Below are 21,229 nucleotides of genomic sequence, written 5' to 3'. Positions count from 1 at the left end.
TTGGTGGGGAGGGAGAGATCGTCCCCGAGGCCCCTAACCTATGGGGTGCCGCAGGGTTCGGTTCTGTCCCCCCTGCTATTTAACATATACATGAAACCGCTGGGCGAGATCATTCGGAGGCACGGGATTAAGTACCATCAATATGCGGACGATACGCAGTTGTATCTGTCCGCCCCGTGCCAACTCAATGAAGCGGTGGACGTGATGAACCGGGGCCTTGAGGCTGTTAAAGACTGGATGAGAGCTAACAAACTGGTACTCAAACCGGAAAAGACCGAGTGGCTGTTGTGTTTTCCTCCCAAAAATTTGGTTAACGTCCCATCAATCAGGCTGGGGGGGCAAAATTTACTCCCCTCAGATAGGGTCCGCAACTTGGGAGTCCTCCTGGATCCACAGCTGAGTTTTGACCACCATCTGTCGGCTGTGACCAGGGGGGCATTTGCCCAGGTTCGCCTGGTGCGCCAGTTGCGACCCTACCTGAACCGGGAGGCTCTCACAACAGTCACTCGAGCCCTTGTGATCTCTAGGCTGGAATACTGCAATGTGCTCTACATGGGGCTGCCCTTGAAGAGCATCCGGCGACTTCAGCTAGTCCAGAACGCGGCCGCGCGAGTGATCATGGGCGCACCACGGTTCGCCCATATAACACCAATCCTCCGTGAGCTGCGCTGGCTACCTGTTGATCGTCGGGTGCACTTCAAGGTCTTACTTACCACCTATAAAGCGCTCCATGGTAGTGGATCTGACTATTTGAGAGACCGCCTCCTGCCAATTACCTCCCTGCGTCCCATCAGATCGCACAGAGTAGGCCTCCTCCGAATTCCATCCGCCAGTCAGTGCCGACTGGCGACTACGCGGAGGAGAGCCTTCTCAGTTGCAGCTCCGACATTATGGAACAACCTCCCCGTGGAGATCCGTACCCTCACCACAGTCCAGGCCTTCCGCACAGCCCTCAAGAACTGGCTATCCCGTCAGGCCTGGGGATAGGATTACTCTCACCCCGCCCGAATGTTGAGTGAATGTTGTGTTTTTATGACCAATTTCTTTTAATCACGATTTTTTTTCTTTTTAAGTTTTTGTCTTGCACCCCCTTCCCTTTATTGTTGTAAGCCGCCCTGAGTCCCCTCAGGGAAAAGGGCGGCATATAAATTTGCAATAAAACAAAACAAAAACAAATAATATACAATCATACTGTACCTCAACTCATACAGTATGACTACTCTGTGGTCAATGAAGTATTCTATTCTGCTCTGAAGTAACTTATTTATTGCTAAGATCGCTCATTCATTGCTGAAGGCACATATATAATTCTTATTACTTTACAATAATGATGGAAATACATGATGTTACTTTCTTTGGCCACGAATATTAAGGAATAAGAAAGGAGAACTCAGCACAAGAACTGTGATCCCAAAGATAATTTACACCATCAGAATCATGTTGCTGGATCAAGCTGTCTATGAGTCAAGAAGTATTAAACAACCTACCATTCACCAGCTACTGAGAGCCTGTTTCTTCATGAACCAACCATCCATGTTTGCTTGCATTTCCATTATTGCTGGCAGCGAATTTCATATCTGAATATAAGCAGCATGGAAATATTTTTTTTTCTTTCAGGTGATTCTGAATCGTCCTGCACTTAGCTTTAATGGATGTTCCAGCACAGATCCGAGGGAGAAAAACATGCTTAAATCCATCTATAGACCTTCCTCGGAATCTACTTCCTCCAGCCCCTGGAGAGAGACTACTCTCCAGCTTCTTCTTATGAAACACTCCCAGCCTTTTCTTACTGAGGTCATTTGTCCCACCAATTCTATACTCGGTGGATTCTATTCTAGTCTTCCTATTCTTACCAATAGGAAGCATCTTCCAGCATTAGCTAAGAGCAATCTCCTGATTGACAGCTCTTCAGATACTTAAGAACAGTCATCAGGCAGGATTACCACTTTGCTTTTAAGAATCCAAAGCAATAGCACTTAAGATGTATGTTTTAAGTGGGGTGCAAAGCATTTCATTTATATGATCATTGCCATCATTTTTGCTATTGTCTTTATACAGAATTACATAGTCTCCATGAGCTACAAACTATCTTATAAAGTGACAATTTGACTGGGGCTTCCATGATACTAAGAATGCTTAAACAGAGTTTGCTGAATAAACCACAGAGCTGGCTGGATTCACACAACAGGCTCAGCCACAAAGCAAACTTCTTAAGTAAATTGTGTGAACTAAGCTACTATCCACCATACTGCAAGCATAGTGGATTTAGGCGGAGGGGCTGAGAAAATGGAACCTGCCATCACAATTATTTAGTGAATCCATAACAGCAGCTGAGATTCAAACTATGACTTTTGAAACCTGGAGAAGAAGTGGAAAAAAAAAACAGGTCCCTTATAACGTCCACAGGTCATCTACTACAGTAACAGAGTTTCTATAGTTGGCAAGTGTATAAAATGTGTGGACTTCACTTCCCAGAATTCCCTAGCCAGCTATCCTGGGAGTTGAAGTTCACACATCTTACAGTTGCCAAGTTTAGGAAACACTGTCTTAGGTCATACAATATTTCAAATATGAAAGAAGATTCTATGATCCCACTGCTTGACAGTGTTTCTGACAGATTCAGTAGATACACAAACACCTCTCCAAAGCATATTTCTCCACGGTAGTCCAAAGCATGGTGCAACCATAGGATTTATCCATTGCAAGCAGCAACTGTGTTTGTTTTTTTAAAGAAATATTTCTAAATAAATCCATAGCAAGTTATACCTCCTGGCATGGAATTGCAAAAATTATGGCCTCAGGGGATTCTTAAATGCTGTCCACCATCTCAAAGTCAAGGTACTAATTATGACCTTTAAAGTGCTCCATGGCTTAGGCCCAGGATACCTGCGAGACCACCTACTGCCACCGGTAGCCTCCCACCGTCCAGTGCGATCCCACAGAATTGGCCTCCTCAGGGTGCCGTCAACCAACCAGTGTTGGCTAGCGACCCCCAGAGGGAGAGCCTTCTCTGTGGGAGCGCCTTCCCTCTGGAATGAGCTGCCCCCGGAGCTTCGCATAATCCCTGACCTCCGGTCCTTCCAACGTGCCCTAAAAAGTTGACTTTTCCAGCAAGCCAGCCTGGCCTGAACAAAACAAAATAAATTATTGATCATTGTTAATTTTAATTGAATTTCTTTTTTAAAAAATGTTAATCCTAATTGGGTTTGTTTGGGATATTCTATTTAATTTTTTTTAACTTTTGTAATATGTGTTGTTGTTTTTTAATGTTGTACGCCACCCTGAGTCCTTGGGAGAAGGGCAGCATATAAATCCAATAAACCAAAACCAACGTCTCTTACTTGGAGGCACTGTGGATTAAGTAAATAAGAAGATCAGCAAAAATATTGCCTTAAGTATCAATAACTCCAAAATTAATTATGAAGAGGAGGGGGGGAGGAGGAGGTTATCTACTTCTGCAAGTGAAACAGTTGTTGTACTATCCCTAGTTGTGTGGATTTTTCATATGGAACAGATATAAAAATGGGTGAGGTTCTTGTCACTACTTAGACAAAACTGCAGACGAATGCTTCCTAATGGACTCTAATGAAAAAAGGTATTTGGGAGGATGAGTGAAAAAAAATCCAAGTGCTATAACTGGCGTGTCTGGTCGAGAAACTAACTTTTTTTGTTAGCTGTCATTGAATAAACACTGCAAGAAAAATTACTTAGGTTAAAATTTATGTTTTATGTACTACTGGATTCTTGGCAACTGTTAGTTCCAGGATGGAGAATCTTAAGACATAAAATATTTAGAAAAAAGTTAGGAGACATTCTTTTCATGGGGCCTTAAAACCGGTTTAAAAAAAAACCTGGGTAATCTATACAAGACAGACAGCAAGGAAATATCTGGACAACTGGAATGAATGCAGAAGAAGGAAATTTGGGGGGAGATGTAATTTCTCAGCCCCATGTGACAAACCTGCCTCCATGTAAACTCCTTTTCACAGGTAGCTGTCACCTCCCCAAAATTCCAGCTTTCTGGCACCACCATATGTGTGCATCTCTCTTTTTTTCTCCATCCATCCAAGACAATAATCCCAATATGAATTAACTTTCCTCATTCCCTGGATTCATTCATTAATAAAATAAAGTCTAGAACCCAAACATGTTATATAGCAGGTTACCCAACCCTCTTCAGGTCTTTCCGTCTTTCAGATCACAGTTCTCCAGTCAGTATGGTCAATATTTATGGACTATAGGAGTTCCAGTCCAGGTTACAAGCTGCCTGATAATTATCCTACCCAAAAGTGATCATAGTTTATAACTGTTACAGTTGCAACCCACGCACATTTACATACTTGGAAATCAATTATATTGAACTGAGTGTGAGATACCCTAATATTATAGAACACTTACTCCAGGAAAGGTCATTTGTCCAAGTGCTATAATTCCCCTGTCTGGTCAAGAAACACGTTTGTTAGCTGTCATTGAATAAACAATGTATCTAAAAGATTTCCTTTGATTCCAAGATGCATCAGAAGACTTCCAGAACCAAATACTTACTTCCTCCAACATCAATACCACCAATCTGGATCAGCTGCTGTTGGTAAGTCTTCTACCTAATATATTATCGATCTCAGGGATCTATTCAGCCATTTCATAAACTTCCATGGCTCAGATGACAAACAGAAATGAAGCCAGAAGACATTTGCAACCTAGAGGTGCCTCTCTCCTCTAGGTTCTAATTAAGTTGAAGGCGAGGCAAGATAAAGTCTTATAGGAGACAGAAGATCTATCAGGTCTACAGTATTCCAGAAATGATCCTCCAGTTTGGACCAAAATCCACAAAAATCTAGGCACACCCAGTGTCTCACAAGAGAGCTTATCTTTACTAGTAACCAGGTTTTATGATTGCTCCCCTTTTATGAGATACAAACCAAAATTCTATTATAAAATAAATGTTGGAAGAGACCACCTAATTCTTGGCTAGAGGAAATTCACCCAACAGGAAGATATTTAGAATCCTTATTTCATTTTCTCACCTGCTAAAAAAAATACCAGTGAAAAGCCAGGCAGGAAAAGCAGAAACTGTATGATCCTAAGCCTCTGAAACTCACTAAGCAAAAAACTGAATTGTATATTCAAAGGTGGATAATAGATTCCAACCTAGGGAATAAAGAGATTTTTGTTTGTTTTCAGAAGAGGTCCCAGATGATACCCTACTGTTCCCCAGGGTCAGTCCCAGTCTTTCCCCACCTAGATAAATATTCCTTGTCTTCTGTAAACTCTTAGCTTTTTCCCTTTTCTGAAATCCTTTGCCAATGTACTCTTCAGGTCACTCAAAAGTACAAATACATGTAAGTATTAATTTAATGCAATGTGAGAATTACCACCACCACCTCCTCCTGTTCTGACTCATCTAATTAACAGGTTGTTTAGGTGGGTTGTACACAGGAGCTGTACAAGAAAATGCAAGGGCTGTGTTTTATAGGCTGAATTCTCACACTGCACTGGGCACAGTTGGCTTAACCATGGATTACTGGATAAAATGCAGCAAGCTATTTTCTGGATGGTGCTGTCAAAACAGAACCCACTCATATCTGTTCGCAGGCTAAGTTCCCATTTCTTGTTGAACAATGTTTTGTTTAACCAAGGTCCACCAAAGAAGCAAACAACAACAAAAGAAGCAGCTAGAGGCTAGGTTCACATATAATGTGAATTTACAAATCGCAATACACAAATCGCTTACAAAACATGCTAGATTGAAAAATAAATACCCCCACACATTACAACTGACAATGTAATAACCCAGTCACTGCCTGGGGTCAGAATCTCCTCAAAATTCACCTTTTGATTATAACAATTGGACTGACTTATTTTAACATGTTTATGAGATGCCTAGAATCATGATGGCAAAGAGATGGCACATATGCGCCAGGTGGCACACAGGGTTCCACCACAAAACCGCGGTCGACTAAAGCGTGTGTCACTAAAGCGCGGTGACAAAACCGTGCTGTCAAAACCGCGCGACAACAGCGCGCCGACAGAAGCGCGCTGTAACATAACCCTAAACCTAACCCTAAACCTTACCTTAAGTTAAATCGCGCTTCAGTCGGCGCGGTGTTGTCGGCACGGTGTTGTCGGCGCGCTTTTGACATCACGGTTTTAGCGCCGCGGTGTTGTCGGCGCGCTTTTGACTTTCGCGGTTATGTCGTGCCACGGGCACACAGAGCCATTTCTGAGGGCATGCGAGCCCTTGATTTTCGGCCATTTTTCGCCCTCTTTAGGGAAGCCTCCAGAGGGAGAAAAAGGGCCCAACGAGCAAGCCGGAAGTCAGTTCCCGAACTTCCGGTTTGTAAGTTGGGCTGTTTTTTGCCATCCCCAGGTTCCTTGAAAGCCTCTTGAGCCTGGGAAGGGCGAAAATCAGACCTGCCGGGGCCACCGTAAGTCAGAAAATGGTCCGTTTCCAGCCTCCAGAGGTCCTCCGGGGGGGGGGGGCAGGGTAGGCGGTTTTTGCCCTCCCCAGGCTCCAAAAAAGCCGTGTGCGCATGCGTGGGGCAGTGGGGGGGTGTCACACATGTACGTGCAAGGGGGCACAGCACAGGGGGCATTAAATTATGTGGGTGGGCATGGAAGTGCTTTTGGCATCCGAGGTGAAGAAGTTTTGCCATCAGTGGCCTAGAGCAACTGCCGGGAAAAGAGAATTTTAAAATATTAGCCTGACAAGGTTAGGCAAATAAATTGCCAATGAGGCCCCCAATTTGTTAGTCCTGCAGTTGTACAAAAGTACTGGTTGTCTTTTGAGAGCTGAATGCCACCAAATTTCATTTTAATGTATGCTGATTAGTGTACATTTAAAGTGACAATAAAGTTTCTATTCTATTCTCTCCTGTCCTAACCTAACCTAATCTACAGGGCCCTTCTCAGAAATTTAAAAAAAAAAAGGGATTCCATTGCCATTTGTTATGTAGGTTGGCACAACGTTTAGGAAAATATGAATTAAGATCTGTTTTGGTAATACCTAAACAAACCCACGTGGGTTTCTAAATCTGGACTTGGTTATGGCATGCAACTAAATTCTAATTGCCTGCTCTCTGGATTTTGGCACTGGTCAAATAAGCAGAAAGGGGGGGATGTCCTTGATTTGTGATTTCTCCCCCCCCCCCCCGCCCCGGGCCTTCTGCGTGTTTGGGGAGGCTGCTTGTTGGATGGAATGGCTCCAATTTGAACAAAGGGACCTCTTTGAGGTCCTGTAAGATCTTCCACAAAGCTTTCCTATAGAGCAGCACAAAGCAATTCCAGGGCTTCGTGGGTTAATTGGATCCGTTCCAACTGGCAAGGGTTGGGTGTGAGAGGCCGAGTTTGGGGAAAACTGTTGGACTTGGTATGCAGGGTTTTCTAGGAAAGAGGGGGAGGGCTCTGCAATAGCAGAGAAGTAATGGGAGGCAGACTAACCCATCCTTTGCAAGGGAGGATCCCAGAAATGATCCAGCAAGAAAAGAAAAAAAAACACATTTACTTGAGAGTCCCATAAAACCTCAGAGGCCATGTCTTAAGAAGATGAGGATCTAAAAAACAGGGTCTGTCCCATAAGTAACACCAAAAATCCCCATTCCTGAAATAAAAACATTCCTTACTCTATATTCCTCTGATTAAAAAGTGGCCATCCACACATGTTTTCTTACAGCAAGCTTGGCTTCTACCTCGGGGAAATTTAGAGTAGGTAGACTTGCCTAAACTTGGATTGCATGTTGCAATGAAAGGTTTGACTAGTTCCCAGCAATGACAGATCCCCTTTGCCCTTCTTTGTATCACTCAAGAAAAGGGACAAGCATACCTGAGATCTCCCAACTCAAGTTAGCAATAGCAATAGCAGTTAGACTTATATACTGCTTCATAGGGCTTTCAGCCCTCTCTAAGCGGTTTACAGAGTCAGCATGTTGCCCCCAACAACAATCCGGGTCCTCGTTTTACCCACCTCGGAAGGATGGAAGGCTGAATCAACCCTGAGCCAGTGAGATTTGAACCGCCGAACTGCTGAACTGCAGTCAGCTGAAGTAGCTTGCAGTGCTGCATTTAACCACTGCGCCACCTCGGCTCTTTCCTGTCCCTAAAATGCAACTGTCAAATCAACTACAGGTAGTCCTCGACTTACCACCGCAATTGAGACCGAAATTTATGTCGCTAAAGTGAGACATTTGTTAAGTGAGCTTTGCTCCATTTTATGACCTTTCTCACCACAGCCGTCAAGTGAATCACTGCTGTTGTTAAGTTGGTAACACAGCTGTTCAGTGAATCTGCCTTCCCCGTTGACTTTGCTTGCCAGAAGGTCAACAAAAGGGGATCCCATGATCCCTGGGGACCTGCGACCGTCATAACTATGAGTCGGTTGCCAAGCCTCTGAATTTTGATCATGTGACCATGTCTCCATGGAGTGCTGCAACAGTCATAAGTGTGAAAAATGGTCATAAATCGCTTCTTTCAGTGCCATTGTAACTTTGATCACTAGATGAACTTTTGTAAGCCTAGGACTTCCTGTAGTTGACACAGAGGCAACACTGATGAGTCCTCTTTATGAATAATGCTAGCTAGGAGAAAGAAAAAGAAACCCAAAGGCTTAGGATATGCTCATTGCTCAAAACTGCTGTATACAGCATGATTCAAAGGGGAAGTGTAACCAGGCTAGGAGTGGAAGACTAACTACACCTCCCAGTATCCCTCACCATTGGTCATGTCAGCTGGAACAGTTGAGAATTGTAGTTCTGAAACATCAGGAGGGCCACTGACTCCCTACCGTTGACCTAAATGTTTTATTCCTTCCTGTTAGCCCAGCTCATTGCATATTTCCTTCCTCTTATGTTCAAAACACTTAGGCAGTGTTGACTGAAACATAACTGAACCATGTATTTCTGTAGGTCTCACCCAGAGAAAGCATGGCCTAGGCAGAACAATGCTGGAATCTGGATTTCATTTGTGAAACTAAAATATACTTTCTAAATTGCAGAAGATAATCAGTTCCTCCCAACATTTATATTGCTTAGATCTTACCTTGAGAATTATGACCAGAACTGGGCACCAGAAATCCAGGAGTCTGAAAAACTGGTACAGAATGCAGAAAATAAGAGTCCCATAAAGAGGGTTTGAGAAACTGGGTATATTTAGCTTTGAATAGAAAGGTTAAGGGAGATATAATAATACATTTCAGGCATCTAAAAGGGCGGCTTGTAAAACAGCCAAGATTCCTCTCTATTGTCCCTGACTGCTACACACAGAATAACAGCCTTAAACGACAAGAAGATTCTGGCTGAATATTAGAATAAATTACCTAATAATAAGAGCAGTTTCATTACGGAACCAATTATGAAAGGAGATGCTGGACATCTCTGAAAAATGCTTTTATTGTACTTGGCTTCTCCCACTGAGCAAAGAATCAGATCTGATAGTTTGAATGCCCACCCATTTCACTCTACCAATGCCAGAGCTGGATTAATGCTGGCTGACATGGGCACCATCCCAGATTCACATGACTAAATGAAGATCTCATCAGAAAGCAAATTCTCCTTAGGCTTGCTTTGAATCCTTGGGTTGGTTGGATCCCCTCCTAATCCAGCCCAGTGGGAAGGCCGAGGAGGTCCAGCAATGCAGATTTTAGCAGTAAACATCAAGACTGTGATGGGTCCAGCTGCACTTGCCCCCCACCCGCCTGCCTAGTGCCAACGCACTGTGTGTGACACAGCAAGTACTCACGCTTATTCTCTGAAGGCTGAGTGCCTCCCTCACCCCTTCTCTCTCTCTCTGAATATGTTCTGTGGAGAAAGAAAAACAGACTGTTCTGTCCCTAAGCACTGCTGGGGTTGATGGGCTCCTTAAGCAGCGGTTTGTACCCAGGAGCAAAGAATCTCCTCAATTTAATCACACAGAGAGAGAGAGAGAGAGAGAGAGAGAGAGAGAGAGGGAGGGAGGGAGGGAGAGGGACAGGGAGAGGGACAGGGAGAGAGATCCTTTCCAAGCTAAATCCAACCAAGAAAAACTAAACCCTGTGCTTGATTTCTGCCTACTTTTACAAAAGGGCATATAAACTGGCCTGGCGAAAAATAAACACCACCCATTATGTTCTTGTAGAGCAGAGAAGACCTCCAAATAAAAACTCTTCCCTAGGACAAAATGGCCTTGGATCTGAACAAAACTTACTCTTGTTGCTCTGTGTTCCTACTCCAAGCATCTATTTGTATTTACTCCTCTTAAGCCAGCTCCCCACCACCCCCACGGGCTCTTAAGAGTTAGGGTGGTTTCCGGTTCTTGTCTCAGTTTCCAGACCTTTTTTGAATACCGCTGTGACTTCCTCTGCTGGAAGGTGGGTTTGTGCTAACCTCAAGAGTGGCGATGTGAAAGCTTTGCAGGGTAAAGGCTGAAGGAAAAGCAAGTCTCCTTTTCAAGAGCCCATTTCTCCCCATCTTCCCTGTCCCTTTGTGCTAGAAAAGCGCCATCTGGCCAGATGGGTCTACAGCATCGCAATGCACCACCTTCCAATTTTTATGGCTTAGGCTTGGAGTAAGTACTCAATGAGGCTGGATGCCATCATCTATGCAAGGAGACAGATACCTTTGTCAGCAAGGCACCCAACTGTGGTTTTTTTTCCCCCGCTGAGCCCTGGCTAAAGAAATCCTAGCTGGTGAAATGAAACCCTTGACTTGATGTGGGTTAACAACATTCTAAACTGAAAAGGATGTTGAGGGTTGCGTCTTTTGGCCTTCCATGGAGTCCTTCAAGACTTTATTACAAGGCTCTGCTTGAAGAATTGTTGGTTGATGGTAGACAATATTCCCTACCTTTTTTTTTTTAAGTAGAAGAGTGTTTCTCAACTTAGCAACTTTGAGACAGGTGGACTCCTAAGATTCCAAGCCAACCATGTGTTGTTGAAGGCCACATCTCTTAAAGTTGTCAAAGTTTGTGGGGGAACACCAAAGTAAAGGGAGTACATGGGATTTCTGTAATTAAGTTCTGCTGAGAGACAAAGTTACTTTAGAATGCTTCCAACTTTTTAACAAGTTATAATGCAGACATGAAGGTCCCCGATATATTTTACGGCAACATTTGATGACACTGGCAGACTGCAATTGGCAAACGGATATTCCATGTACAGGCAAAACACGCCCCTGGCATCTCTCTCCTGCAAGAAACCGATTTACTGGGGGAAACTGGCTAAAAGAGTATGAAACTGTGCTCGCTACCCTGAAGGGAAAATGAGAGGAAAGGGTTAACTGGCCAGGAAGTGCCTTAGAGGTGCCACTTCCTGCGCCAGGCCCTGGTGGTCCTCCGCCCTGGAGAGCAAGGCTGTGGGGGCAGCACTGTGCATGTTTGGGAATGAATGATTGTATAGAGGAGGGAATAACATTTTTTCAAAGAGGGCTCATAGCAATGGGTGTGATCCAATAACCCCCGAGGGATCAAGGAACTCTTGCGCCCTTGCTGGAACCATGACACACTTCTTTTAAAAGTATGGAGGATTTGATAGGGAAGAGTTGGGATCAGCAAAAAAAAAAAAAAAAAGAAGAAAGGGGGGGGGGATTGCTGGAAGAATTGCAGGCTTTCTGCTGACTCGGTGCCTCCAGACGCACTGGACTACCACCCCACCCCCACCATCAGGCATCAGCGTGGAAAGGCAGAGAGTTAGATCTGAGTTTAATTACTGAATTCATGTAAAATTGCACGGCGGACGGATTGAGACTGCAGCTCCCAGGTTAGCTGGGAAATCTGGAATTGTGTAAAAGGTACAGGAAGCGGACATGCAAGGAATAGAAAGAATCCAACCTTTTGATTTAAGGTCGTTTTATACTTCTACTGCAAGTGCCCCTGTCTTTACAGAGATGCAAGGGGATATATACTCTTTGCCTTTTTCCTGCCAGACCTGCCTAATGTGTGACAAACAAGTTCTGGCCGAGAGGGAAGCATTACATGTTCGTCTCCACCTTCTCCCCCAGGAGCTCCGAGTGGCATAAATGATTCACTCTCCTCCTTTTCCCTCCTGCTCAGAAACAACAACGCTATCCACAAGGTAGATCATCAGGTTGGGTGAGAGCAGAGCAGCAACAGCCTATGCAAATACCGAAGTCACCCTGGGTGGCTCAGTGGGAGCAGAACTCCCGGTTTCTCTCCTCTTAATCTGGTAAGACTACTTGGAACATCGCTCTGGCTCTGCAGCTTGGGAGAAAGGAGACGGGTCTTGTTCCCCAAAGAATGAGCATGGAGGGCTGGATTGAAGGAACGCTCATGCTTCCAAATGTCCAACCAGTCTTTTCCTGTCTCACCGCTCTACTTCCTAAGTGGAGAGGCTGGTCTCAACAGTAGAGCCTTATCTTAACAAGCAATGATGACGCCAGTAATGGGCAGCCAGGCAACAGCTGCAGCCAAGTCACCTGATCCCAGGAACAAGGAGTCACCCTTGTCTTGGCACAGCCACATCCAGTTCCAGCTGAGGGCACGGCTGGCGAACTGCCATGTCCAGCAAGAAGGGTGGCCAGTGGCTTCTCCGCACAAAGAACAGGTTGCAAAGTTCTCCCTGCACTTTGTACCAAGATGCCAGCTTCTGGCAACTACAAGCCCCAACATGCACTGCATTCTGCTCAGGGTCACACACAAATTGAGTGGCATCTGGAAAGTCTCTGACTTCCAAAAGAAAACGAGCAAATGACTGGCACAAGACAATCACCCATAATAAAAATTTGAATTAGGAGCTTAATTATGTTTCTATGGCTCAGCAATCAATCTCAACTCTGTTCAGGCATTTGCCTACATCTGCTGTCTTGGGGTAGGATGGAAGATAGGATCCTGCATTCTACCTGTACTCCAAACAAGTAAGTTAACAGCAGAGGTTTCCTGTTAACAGGTAAGGCCAGAGGTAACCCTGATAGCCACTGAGATATTAAACACCTAGAAAAATCAAAGACTATAGAGATTGACCTTCCTTTCTGCTTCCTGTAATTTCATCCCTCCTTCTATGTATGTGTTGTTGGGATCCACCAACACCCACTGTCACCATGCAGAACTCAACGGAGACGCCACTTTTATTAGGCCGTTGTTCAGCTAGACCCCTGAGAAAAGTACCAAATTCCCTGTACTTTGAGTGTCTTGCAACCTCAATCTCTTACTATAGCACAAAAAGAAAAGCCCAACATAACATCCTGTTTTAAAAAGCTGAAATGATGGAAGAGAATACTCTCTCTCTCTCTCCCTCTCCCTCCCCCCCTCTGTGTCTGTGTGTGTGTGTGTGTGTCTGTGTGTGTGTGCGTGATGTATTCCCTTCCTTAACAAAGGTGCTTAAGCTTCCTTGGAAACAACGTAAAATTAAAATCCCCCAATGTACTTTAAAACAGTGGCATTGTGGGAAATTTGACCTAAATGGCAGCATATAAATATCCTGGTAACTTTCCAGTAGACAAGATGCCAGCTCCTGTGTTGGAATTCTATGATCTTAGATGAAGAAATGCAAGGAAGCCCCCAGCTTATTATTTCTCAACCCTAACCCTCAAAACAAAAAGTTTAGCTCAGCACCTTCCAGCCCAACAATTTCCCCCCAATCTATGGTTTTTTGGGTCCTCAAGTGGGCAGCTTTGACCTCCTTTCTACATCTACTGTGAACATGCCTAAGAATTCTAGACTACTTTAATGTCAGTGCCTCAGGCTGTAACATAGGCAGGTTTCACAGCAACCTACACTCATGTACATTGGGGGAACAACTCATACCAAGACTGCCATAGAAGTTTAACATGTTAAGATCTGCCATTAAGCCAAGTTGTAATAGACTCAGTTGCCAGCTACTGCTCATAATTTTCTATATGTGTTGTTCTAATGTCTACCCTAAACTTGGATATTGATGTTCCAAGCTTATTATGCAAAAGGTCATTTACATTGGCCTCAATCCTCACTCTATGAACACAAAGAGTATTACACAGGTGGAAAGCTCTTAATGTAGCAGAGAAAATGGAAGAAAGAAAGAAAGAAAGAAAGAAAGAAAGAAAGAAAGAAAGAAAGAAAGACAGACAGACAGAAAGAAAGAATATAGACAAAGGCCATTCTTCCTTTGCATCACTTCCAATATTATAACTTTCATTCAACAGAACAGTATTGGGGGTCTCTCTCTTCCTCCCTCTCCCTCTCCCTCTGACATTCAGGTTCATTTTATGACATGATGACTTAGAAAGACATTTTCCTCCCTCAGTTTTATTGATGTCATAGGGTCATGGCTAAGATGGTCCTGATGAGGTCAATATTCTACAGTTAATATGCCAAATCGTAGGAAAATATTAACTCTCAGGACTAGGTTCTCAAGGGTAATTGTCTGGCGTTCATTAGCTCAGAATCTGTGGATTGTAACACTTGGGTGACCTGCCATGCATATATTATTACATGCAATAAAACATGGGGTAGAGGATCTGTAAAAAATGTCTTACCTTCTTCCCATCCAATAGCTCTCCTTCCCTAGGTTTTATGTCCCTGTATTTCAGAGGAAGGGAGAGTTTCAATGTTCAACATGAAACTCCAACTCTGCATGGATTTCATGTAAACATAGAGAGCACATGGACATACAGTATATTACAACTTCTGAGTTATGTGTTAAGTGAGATGGACAAGTAGGGTGCCTTGCTTAAAGCCCAGCATGAATGGACATAAAATAAAGTGAAGAATTCCATCTGTCACAATTGATATTAGGCTGCAACGTGTATGGCTTACACAATTGGAAGAAGGGAATAAGAGATAAGCAACTATATGTTTAAGTTTCTAGCAGCTAGTTTAGCTTCAATATCAGACTAATATCGCACCCTCTTCTACCAACCTATTGGGCTGGATGAACTAATTGACCATCAGTAGTTAACATGCCAATGCTTACTCAAGAGAATTGTGCTAAAAAATATAGTTTAATGTTTTAAATTCACCTCCCAGGACTTTTTGTGGGGAAAATAGGAAGAGGAAAGAATATTATGGATGCTTGCTGCCTTGAATATTTAATAAAGTAATAAAGGCGAAGTAAACACTAATTAAATAAATAAAGGGGACATATCGTTCTAGACTTGCACTGTGTTTCTAATGCTTATTCTATTTTTTTCTGAACTGCTTAACCCAGGCATCAAGTAATGTGCAGCCCCGTAAGATTATAAACTTTTATCGATTGAGAGGTTCTTGGTGCTCTCTGAGCTTGGTTGTTTTCTTGCAAACTGTGTAACATCATCAGTGTTTAGTAATGAAAACATCTGCAAGGAAACAACCAAGCTTAGAGAGCACCAAAGACCCCACATTTCAACCCTGAGCTACAAATATTCTCCTTTATTGGTTTATTTAACATCATTTTTAACATCATGTGTGCATTTACATACATTAACTATATTGTATATTTTATACGAGGCTCAGGACAATTCCTCTTCACTCAGTGCAGCCCAGGCAAGCCAAAAGTTTGTACATATCTGATTTAATCAGACTCTCTTGTATTTACTTTTAATAGATAAGAGCAAACAAGAACTCACAAGAGAGAGAACCTATGTCTGCATCACATTATCTTCCTTTTTAACAAGTATTAGGCCATTTCTCTTCATTATGTGTGAATCAGATTAGAGTCCATGGCTTTTCACCAGGGAGAAGTTAGCTCTGAATGACTTTGAAATAAATGGAAAAGGTAGGCCTGCAATCCTTCAGATTATCAAATGCTGATCACCTGTGAAAGAAATTAGCAAATTAGACACGGCAGTTGCTCAGTAGACACAATTTGCTGGATTTAGGGTTGCTTCTGGCAGAGTTTTCAGAGTGATGGGTCCAAAGAGTGTAACTGACAGGAAGCAATCAGGAACTCCCTAGTAACAGGCTGCTAGTGGTGAGTAGAAGTTGGCCAGGCTGCTAACATTGTTTGCTAAGTATATTCATGTGAAGTTAGGATGGTATTCACATAGATGTAGCTATAAATCAGTCCCAGGTTAATTGTAACTGAGACTCTGCCTGTGTGCTAGAAAAGGAAGGTTGTTTATTCAACTCACGGTTTGACTAAAATTTATCTAATTTTTTTTCCAACTGCAATTACCATCCCATGCCTATAAGCTTCCAAACTTTGAAATGAATTTTTCTATACAAACAAAAAATTGTACACTTTAGAAGAGTAACCCAAAACAAAGATGCTGCTGAAATTATATACAGGTGTGCATTATATGAGGAGAAATGGCTTGTAAAAATAGGAGTATTAAGAAAACTGTACTAAACTGTATGCCTTAAGAGAAACATCTATGAAAATGCTTGTGGCTTTTCATGGATGCTTTAAGAAGAAAGAAATGCAAGAAGTGAGATGCAGCCAATTCAAGCTTGGGTATGTGAGAAATTGAGTGAAACTGAATTTCATTGGTTCTGCTCATTGGAGTTCTATTTATTCTGAGGATATCTAAATATGTAGCACTTGGGACATGGAAGAAAGTGGTAGATAGCAGAAGGCAGATGTGAAGAACAGCTGGCTTTTATCTGCTCATAGAAACAGCCAGTGTTTCTTCAAACTTACAACCCGTCTTTCTTGCTGCCATCTGAGCAAGCTGCACTTGGATCTCTTTAACCTTTTCTCTCTTTTAAATATGTTAAGATCCAGAAGCTGGAATTCCTTACTCCCAACCAACTTCCCTCTTCCCGCACTCTTCAAGCTGCTTAATTTCCTTTGCACTTAAAATAAGATAATGTTAAGATAAGGGGAGGGGGAGTCATCACTTGTCCTAATAACATTAAGTTATTCCTGTTCTTTATTTTTCTAACAAGCATTATGTAATCAGCACAAAGCAGTAATTAATTACGAATCATTGCCCTGAACCAAAAAAACCTCACACCAAACACACACATTGAATGAACGAATCAGGGGGGTGTACCAAATAGTTGGCAGCCTAGCCTGCTTATAAAAAATATCTGCCTGTGATACACCTTGGCAATCAATCAAGGCATTGTGGGCCAGTGTATATTCACATTACAGTTTTTCAATCGTTCTCCCCCATTGTCCAAAACAAGCTTCAACCTGTCCCAACAGGAACTAGGTGGTTAAGGGAGCCAAGAAGTCCTTGATCTCCATGAAAGCTGCCAGAACAAGAGGTGGATTGGCTGGAGTTACAAAAGAGGTTGGGTGTAACATGGACACCTTAGAAACACTTTACACTAGCTCCATTAATCCATCTCTTGTATTGGTTTTGTACCAATAAAGAAGTAGATGAAAATAATTAATTAGTCTGCAACGGTGGTGTGAAAAGCTGTCTTCAGTCACTTTTTTCAGTGCTGTCAAAGTTCAAATGGTCACTAAAAAAATGGCTGTCAGGTCAAGGATTACGTGTATGCTCCTTGCCGAGGTGGCGCAGTGGTTAGGGTGCAGTACTGCAGGCCACTTCAGCTGACTGCTATCTGCAGTTCGGCGGTTCAAATCTCACCGGCTCAAGGTTGACTCAGCCTTCCACCCTTCCGAGGTGGGTGAAATGAGGACCCAGACTGTGGCGCGATATGCTGACTCTGTAAACCGCTTAGAGAGGGCTGAAAGCCCTATGAAGCGGTATATAAGTCTAACTGCTATTGCTATTGCTCTCACCTTTGCTACCTGTTCATTTCTGAGTGACAGGGCCAGTTTAGCATGCTAAAACCCCTAAATGCCTTCCTCCACCCAGAATCTTCTGAGAAATTCAAGCAACTTACTGAGCCATTGTAGAGTTTTGTTAGGATTCAGCCTAGCCAGCTTTGTGAATAGAGCTAGAGCAGTTTGCCATCCCCAGTTATAGTTTAGCACTACGTCTTTTTGCCTATTGTCCTTGTCCCAAATTGATGATAAGCATAGGAATTTCTCAAGAATGTTCCTAAGAAAGTCGGGTTGGGGGAAGAAGAATCTGAAGTAAAGAAAAGACCAAGATTCCAACTTTGAGAAACAGAGTCAGATTGTTACCGAACAGCTTTCGCACCAGTAGCATTTCCAGGTGGTAAATGGCTGCTGTGTTGCTCCATTATCTCTGAGCATACGCTAACTGCCTTTCCATCATCAAAGGAAAGCAGCCCTAAATGATAAGCAGGACTCAATCCTGCCTCCCCTGATAGCTTTCCTCTTTTATAGAATTCTTTTCCAGGGAATATGCTCTCAAATTGCTCAGAATGGCACTGATTCTATCAACCACCCACCCATCTGGCTGCACTCTTTAATGCATTTTATGGGGTGCAAAGGGAACTGGCTTATGGGACTCTAGCCTACTTGCATTTTATCCCTGTCAGTCACTGTCACCTCTGTATGTGTATGTACACACACACACACACACACACACACACACACACACACAAATAAAACCTCCCCCCCCAGCTGCAATGCCTTTCAACTGGGGAGAGGATGACACAGACCAGTGGGCTAAAGCTAATCAGCCTCAGGAATGCCAAGAGTGAGCCATCCCCCTTTCTCCCCCTAAAAAGAGCTGACATTATTTTCGGCACCTGGCCTCTAAATTGTGAAAAGGGGAGACTTGAGACTTCCCACCTTCAACGCAAGGAAGATGCAAGAACCCAGGAGCAATGACTTGCATATTGCTGATTGATGCATAATGTATGGGCCAAACTGAAACCAGTCAACTTGTGATGATGGTTGGGGAGGAAGCGCCATCAATCCACCAAATACTCCAAAATGTACCATTCAGTCACTGAAATGGATATTGGAAAGAATAGAAGGCTTTACGATAGCAGGAAAACTGTGCACAAAAGGATATGCATTCTTTTATGCTAGCTAGCCTACCCCAACATGGCTGCATTAGGATGTTAGGATGGATGGATTGATCAATTTCTATAGCCACCCATCTCAGTCAGTGACTGAAGATCGTTCCCAAATTACCCAAACCAATTAAGCCTAAAATTTCTCTTGCAAAGTGAGACATTTCTTAAGTGAATTCCCCTCCTCCCCATTATATGACCTTTCTTGCAAAAATTGTTAAGTGAATCACTGCAGTTGTTAAATTAGTAACTTGGTTGTTAAGTGGATCTGGCTTCCCCACTGACGTGCTTGTCAGAAGGTCGCAAAAGGGGATCCTATGACCACGGAATACTGCGAACCGTTATAAATACAAGTCAGCCCCCCAAGCGGCTGAATTTTGATCATGTGACCATAGGGATGCTGCAATGGTAGTAAATGTGAAAAATGGTCATAAGTGCCATTGTAAGTTCAAACAGTCACTAAATGAACTGTTATAAATCAAGGACTACCTTTGAGATTACAGATATTACAGTATTTCTGGAGCACCCAGCAAAGGGTAACACTACCATGGCTTTGGCTGATCCTGAAGCCTAAGCAGATCTAGTACTTTTGTACTTATAAAAGTTGCCCTGAACATTTGCTTCTAGAGGAATGTGAAAATGGTTAAATACAAGGGAGTAACCGTATTAACTACACTGAATGACTTTGGTTTCCATCCCTCTGGAAAGGTGAATGGAATCGATTTAATTCTGGACCAGATCTCGCTCCTCTGTCCTGGCCCAGCCTGTTGCAGGGGGTGGTGGCCTTCAGCACCTTATTGTGGGCTTCATTATGACCGGATTTGTTCAAGAAGTGCTACGGATCTGGTGAGAGGGACAAGAGAGGCTTCCAGACAGCCTCTTGACAATGGAGCAGTCCATCAGCTGCCACGGTGCTGCAGAGACATAACAGGTAATCCTCGGCTTACAGGAATTCGTTCAGAGACTGTTTGAAGTTAAACAGCATTGAAAAAGAGATGTGTAACTGTTTTTCACTCTTACGACCATCGCACACCCCCTGGTCACTTAATCAAAATTCAGGCGCTTGGCAACTGGTTCACATTTATGACAATTGCAGATCCCCTTCTGTGACCTTCTGAACAAGCAAAGTCAATGGGGAAGCCACGTTGGCTTAGCAGCCATGTTACTAACTTAACAACTGCAGAGATTTCCTTAACAGTGGTGGTAAGAAAGGTTGTAAAATGGGGCAAAGCTCACTTAACAAATGTCGCACTTAGCAACAGAAAATTTGGCCTCAATTGTGGTCATGAGTCGAGGACTACCTGTATATGTGGGATATTCCCATCTCTCTTCTAGGACAGGAGGCTAAAAGGAGAAGAATCCGTAGTTCCGGATCTTGGCTGCAAAATCTAATCTGGTTAGCAGGGCCCTTCCCCCAGCCGGAGGAATTCAGAGCTGCTCTGACCCAGATTTTCAAAAACCTCCCAGTCCACAATTGATCAGATGATACTCCACAGCTTCTCCCCGCCCATCTCTGGCCTCCCATCTCAACTCTTTGCCCTCCCTTTTCTCCCAGAATATCAGCAGCTCTTCCTGATTGTTCTCACTGTAAACTATGCTGCTTCTTTTTTTAAAAAAAAGGCAAGAGAAAAGTTACTAAACCAAAAACACCACCATACCATTGCTAGAAAGCTGGGAATACTTGATAAACAACGGGCGTCTTTCTCAAAAGAGAATTCCTACTTATAAAGAAGGAGAGTGAAGTCAATTCCCCCCACCAAGAGGGAGAACATCTATTTCCTTCTAACTTGCAGCAATTCCATAATAATTAGTCAACATCATTTGCATGTCACAATTCCCTTGCAATCCATGTTGTATGTCTGTGAGTAAGCAGGGACCAAGAAAGAGCGTGACTGAGTGCTCTGAGTGTGTGCCTGGGGTGAGGGAAAACCCAGCCCTGGTCCACTCCTTGGTTGACTTTGCCACCTAAATGTCAGAAAACAAATAAAACTCCACCCGAAAGGGTGTCTGATCCTGTGAATTGGCTTGAAAGTGCTTCTAAAAAACCCCCAAAACTCATCAACTACAAACCCACCAACTAGATGATTTCAAAGTTCCCCACAGCATACATAGCAACCCATGAAGGACACATTTGAAGAAGTTGTGGGCGGGGGGTGGTGGTGGTTAACTTCCTGAAATGATACAAATCTTTGCCTTGGAAATCCCCCCAAGGAATGGGGTACTGCACTCTTCTTCCAAGTAAAAGGGGGGGGAGGGAGTTGAAAGAGAGAAGATTTTGTAATATTTTGAAGTATGCAATGTCAAAGAAGGTAGGCAAATAAATAACAGCTGCTGTCCAAATCATATATTCAGCACAGCTTTTCCAATTTCTACCAAAGTCACAGTCACTTTTCAAAATACTGATTTCTCAGCACTGGAAACATCCACATCTAATCCCCACTGGTTCCACCACAAATGCGTGAACGACAAAAGCGCGCCTGACTAAACCGCGGTGACAAAACCGCGCCGA

General features: G+C 43.3%; 1 protein-coding gene across 2 annotated transcripts in view; it reads right to left on the bottom strand.

Moving 5' to 3' along the window:
- The window catches only part of ZMIZ2 (zinc finger MIZ-type containing 2), a 94,533-nt gene that overhangs the window by 54,156 nt on the left and 19,148 nt on the right, over window positions 1-21,229 (bottom strand). The gene's annotated exons all lie outside the window — the stretch shown is intronic.

Source organism: Thamnophis sirtalis, unplaced genomic scaffold (genome assembly GCF_051295495.1).
Source record: "Thamnophis sirtalis isolate CommonGarterSnake01/CBP01778 unplaced genomic scaffold, rThaSir2_p1.2 scaffold_2, whole genome shotgun sequence".
In the NCBI taxonomy this organism is placed as follows: Eukaryota; Metazoa; Chordata; class Lepidosauria; order Squamata; family Natricidae; genus Thamnophis; species Thamnophis sirtalis.
The sequence above is the reverse complement of the archived record's forward strand: the minus strand, read 5'-3'. Positions and strand labels throughout refer to the sequence as shown.